The sequence below is a fragment of the Aegilops tauschii genome, chromosome 6 (genome assembly GCF_002575655.3).
Source record: "Aegilops tauschii subsp. strangulata cultivar AL8/78 chromosome 6, Aet v6.0, whole genome shotgun sequence".
In the NCBI taxonomy this organism is placed as follows: domain Eukaryota; kingdom Viridiplantae; phylum Streptophyta; class Magnoliopsida; order Poales; family Poaceae; genus Aegilops; species Aegilops tauschii.
Genome location: NC_053040.3, coordinates 452,713,074 through 452,718,635, shown reverse-complemented (window position 1 = coordinate 452,718,635; position 5,562 = coordinate 452,713,074). Strand labels below are relative to the sequence as shown.

The following is a 5,562-nucleotide window of genomic DNA, read 5'->3' as shown; positions in this document are numbered from 1 at the left end:
TTTCAGAAGACATGATTGCTCAATTAGTATGCTTGAAGTATTATTATTTTCATGTCAATATTAAACTTTTGTCTTGAATCTTTCGGATCTGAACATTGATGCCACAATAAAGAAAATTACATTGAAAGATATGCTAGGTAGCATTCCACATCAAAAATTCTGTTTTTATCATTTACCTACTCGAGGACGAGCTGGAATTAAGCTTGGGGATGCTTGATACGTCTCCAACGTATCTATAATTTTTGATTGTTCCATGCTATTATATTATCTGTTTTGGATGTTTAATGGGCTTTACTAAGCACTTTTATATTATTTTTGGGACTAACCTACTAACCCAAGGCCCAGTGCAAATTGCTGTTTTTTTTCCTATTTCAGTGTTTCGCAAAAAAGGAATATCAAACGGAGTCCAAACGGAATAAAACCTTCGGGAGAGTTATTTTTGGAACAAACGTGATCCAGAGTACTTGGAGTGGACGTTAAGAAACGAACAAGGAGACCACGAGGCAGGGAGGTGCGCCTGCCCCCTGGGCGCACCCCCACCCTCGTGGGCCCCTCGTAGCTCCACCGAACTACTTCTTCCTCCTATATATATTCATATACCCCGAAACCAACCAGGAGCACCACGAAACCCTATTTCCACCGCCGCAACCTTCTGTACCCATGAGATCCCATCTTGGGGCCTTTTCCGGCGCTCCGCCGGAGGGGGCATCGATCACGGAGGGCTTCTACATCAACACCGTAGCCTCTCCGATGGTGTGTGAGTAGTTTACCTCAGACCTTCGGGTCCATAGTTATTAGCTAGATGGCTTCTTCTCTCTCTTTGGATCTCAATACAAAGTTCTCCTTGATCTTCTTGGGGATCTATTCGATGTAAATCTTTTTGCTGTGTGTTTGTCGAGATCTGATGAATTGTGGTTTTATGATCAAGATTATCTATGAACAATATTTGAATCTCCTCTGAATTCTTTTATGTATGATTGGTTATCATTGCAAGTCTCTTCGAATTATCAGTTTGATTTGGCCTACTAGATTGATCTTTCTTGCAATGGGAGAAGTGCTTGCTTTGGGGTCAATCTTGCATTGCTCGATCCCAGTGACAGAAGGGGAAACGACACGTATTGTATTGTTGCCATCGAGGATAAAAAGATGGGGTTTATATCATATTGCTTGAGTTTATCCCTCTACATCATGTCATCTTGCCTAATGCGTTACTCTGTTCTTATGAACATAATACTCTAGATGCAGGCAGGAGTCGGTCTACTTGTTGCGGACGTGATGCCTATATATATGATCATGCCTAGATATTCTCATAACTATGCACTATTCTATCAATTGCTCGACAGTAATTTGTTCACCCACCGTAATACTTATGCTATCTTGAGAGAAGCCACTAGTGAAACCTATGGCTCCCGGGTCTATCTTCCATCATATTAATCTCCCAACAACTAGCTATTTCTGTTGCCGTTTATTTTGCAATCTTTACTTTTCAATATATATCATAAAAATACCAAAAATATTTATCTTATCATCTCTATCAGATCTCACTTTTGCAAGTGTCCGTGAAGGGATTGACAACCCCTTTATCGCGTTGGTTGCAAGGTTCTTATTTGTTTGTGTAGGTACGAGGGACTTGCGTGTGGCCTCCTACTGGATTGATACCGTGGTTCTCAAAAACTGAGGGAAATACTTACGCTACTTTGCTGCATCACCCTTTCCTCTTCAAGAGAAAACTGACGCATGCTCAAGAGGTAGCAGCCCCCCACCCTCGTGGGCCCCTCGTAGCTCCACCGACCTACTTCTTTCGCCTATATATACTCTTATACCATGAAGACATCCAGGGGAGCCACGAAACCACTTTTCCACCACCGCAACCTTCCGTACCCATGAGATCCCATCTTGGGGCCTTTTCTGGTGATCTGCCGGAGGGGGATTCGATCACGGAGGGCTTCTACATCAACACCATAGCCTCTCCGATGATGTGTGAGTAATTTACCACAGACCTTCGGGTCCATAGTTATTAGCTAGATGGCTTCTTCTCTCTCTTTGGTTCTCAATACAAAGTTCTCCTTGATGTTCTTGGATATCTATTCGGTGCAATACTTTTTGCAGTGTGTTTGCCGAGATCCGATGAATTGTGGGTTTATGATCAAGATTATCTATGAACAATATTTGATTCTTCTCTGAATTCTTATATGCATGATTTGATATCTTTGCAAGTCTCTTCGAATTATCAGTTTAGTTTGGCCTACTAGATTGATCTTTCTTGCAATGGGAGAAGTGCTTAGCTTTGGGTTCAATCTGGCGGTGCTCGATCCCAGTGACAGAAAGGGAACCGACACGTATTGTATTGTTGCCATTGAGGATAAAAGGATGGGGTTTATATCATATTGCTTGAGTTTATCCCTCTACATCACGTCATCTTGCCTAATGCGTTACTATGTTCTTATGAACTTAATACTCTAGATGCATGCTGGATATCAGTCGATGTGTGGAGTAATAGTAGTAGATGCAGAATCGTTTCGATCTACTTGACACGGACGTGATGCCTGTGTTCATGATCATGCCTAGATATTCTCATAACTATATATGCGCTTTTCTATCAATTGCTCAGCAGTAATTTGTTCACCCAACGTAATATTTGCTATCATGAGAGAAGCCACTAGTGAAACCTATGGCCCCCGGGTCTATTTTACATCATATTAGTTTCCCGTCAACTAGCTATTTCTGTCGCTGTTTATTTTGCAATCTTTACTTTCCAATCTATACAACAAAAGTACCAAAAATATTTATCTTATTATCTTTATCAGACCTCAGTTTTGCTACTGGCCGTGAAGGGATTGCCAACCCCTTTATCACGTTTTAGCAAGGTTCTTGATTGTTTGTGCAGTTACTAGGCGACTTGCGTGTAATCTCCTACTGGATTGATACCTTGGTTCTCAAAAACTGAGGGAAATACTTACGCTACTTTGCTGCATCACCCTTTGCTCTTCAAGGGAAAACCAACGCATGCTCAAGAGGTAGCGGGGCCCTTGCGGTGACGATGAGACGAGACGGGTGGTCAGTTCCGGCACTAGCTCGGCGCAAGCCCAACGCTTTTATCCTACAATGCTCGTTGACAAATCTGAGTTGCCTGGTCGTCGGCACGTCGGTTCACTGTTTGGCATCGGCGACGCAGGCCTCTTCGCATGCATGTTTGTGGTGAGAGCTAATCGGTGGACATCGATGGTGGAGTCGGAGTCGCCCTAGCGGAGGCGTGATGACGATGACAGTGGGCTGCAACGTCGAAGGTGCTTTTCTCCTCGACGTCTTGTGTGCGTTCTTGTGTGGGTTGCCAGGTCGCCATGTGTGCCTTGCTTTTGCAGGCATGATGTGACGGTTTTCGTTCGGTTTTTCGTTAATTAACTGGACAACCCTCCTTGGCCTTTTTAATGAATCGGGCCCTAGGGGACCGCGTTTAAAAAAACGACAATTTAAAACTTCATTTGATTGATTCAGTCAAGTAAACAAAATTATGAATCCAAGAAAGAAAACATACCTACTACCTTCCACTGATCTGCCAAATCTGTCAAGACAAATAAAGACATTAAGAACCAATATTTCTGAATCCGAAGTACTCAATTATCTTATGAAAAAAGGTCAAATAAGCAATTTACAATCATTTCATACTACGTACTAGCGTAGCCTACCCATTCCCCAACATGATGGTTTTAAGAACCACTAGTATACCACTAACGGGCTGCATACTCGTCTGTAAGTACAAGCTTACGTTTGTCCAAGCATTTATTTATTGTTGATAGCATATAAATGCAAAGTTTATAACAATGTATAATACAAATGAAGCGAAAAGAAGCAATATCAATAATTATGCATGCCACCATGTAATAGAGGTCAATAAATGCCGCAAAAAAGCAACATCAATAATTATAACATATACAAACGATTGCATGATATTTATTAAGATTCAGTAAGACACATCAACATTAATTTAGCAGAAAAAGTGCAATACTGATACCTAATATTCATGAGTATGGGGTACTCCAGCAATATTTATTTTTGAGATCATGTATATGCAAGATTCATCAATTCACAAGATTTGATTGTGCAAGCCTCTGTATAAGCTACAACAATATACCACACAAAAAATAATGCGAAATAAATGTAAGATATACTTACATAAGTGTGGATGATACAAAATAGCCAACAAGATCGATATGGGTACTATTTTAGAATGGAGACATAAATGCAGTGTCGATACCTAAAGATTTTATTTTGGCTCAATATGTTATCTTCAACATTAAATACCATAATGATGAAATATATAATTTTATGTAAAATAAAGTCATTGGTATTTATGTAAAACTAGCAAGATACTCTGATACTAATTAGGGGAGGTACATAAATGCATGAAATCAACCAATTGATATCTAAGATTTTGTTGTGCGTCTATATAAACACCTGTAAAGGAGCTTGGAAGAGAAAAACAAAGACCAAACATAAGTCACATTTTTCCTCATGGCACTCATCAAGAGAAACACAAGGATGGTCATGTACAACATAGTTGTTGCTTTATTGGTCATTGTGTTCATGTTCTCAACGTTGCCGTCCTGCCAAGCAAGTAAGCAACATTATTTATATTTTTCATGCAGTTTCCAAATGTTGAAATTAATTAATCTGTCAGCAAATATTTTAGTTTTATGGACTGTATTAATAAATTTTTTCTTATGTGATGTATTGCATTGTAGTTCAACGACGCTTATGCAGAGATTTAGCGGGTTGCACTGATGTGTCGTGCCAGAGTGACTGCTTAGAAAGAGGCTTTCGCCCACCTTATCAATTGGAATGCGAAACCAACCACCATCATCTTCAGTGCTGCTGTAGACAGTTCGGTTCCATATTAAAATGAGAGCCACAAAGTTTCTCAGCTTATGCAATGCAATGCTGTATACTGATGCCAATAATTGAATGAACTTATATTTTCTTATAAACATAGGTATTAGAGGCATCAATCTCATTGGATTGCCATGGAACATTTTGATGAAGGAAGACTGACCACATAGGATGTGTTTGTTACACCCATACATGTACATGGGGCGTGTTGGAAATATGAGCAGTTTACCATATGATTTAATCCATAAAAATAGTAGATAAAACATGACCATAATAGTAAAGATTAAACTAGTCATGTAGTCTATCAGAGAGTGAGAAAATAACATATGTAGTAGTGAATTTGAACATGGCATATCTAGTCCAATTGCTAGAACAAGAAATTGAACTAAAATTAGGAAAAAACATATTAAATAGAGGAGACGTGAACACGTCCTTGACAGGAGCAGGGCGGCGCCATTCGTGATGCTATCGCCCTTGTTACCGAAGAGGTTGCCTATGTCCTGGAAGAAGTCATCATTGGGGAAAGTGTCTTCGACGTCCGTAGCGACATCTGGGGTGGAGAAGCCAGTAGTCGCACAGAGCGCTCCGCAAACACCTTATTTCCCTTTACCCGTAAATGACTCAATGTCGCGTGGTTCCGGAGGCCTACTGTCCCTGTCGGCGGTGCACGCCGTA

At 40.4% G+C, this 5,562-nt stretch overlaps 1 long non-coding RNA gene across 1 annotated transcript; it reads left to right on the top strand.

The window, feature by feature from the left end:
- The first annotated feature begins 4,456 nt into the window (after window positions 1–4,456).
- LOC120965929 (uncharacterized) lies at window positions 4,457–4,985 on the top strand. The gene is made up of 2 exons (XR_005758900.2): window positions 4,457–4,615; window positions 4,743–4,985. It is a non-coding gene; the product is annotated as an uncharacterized lncRNA (long non-coding RNA).
- Window positions 4,986–5,562: the final 577 nt, after the last annotated feature.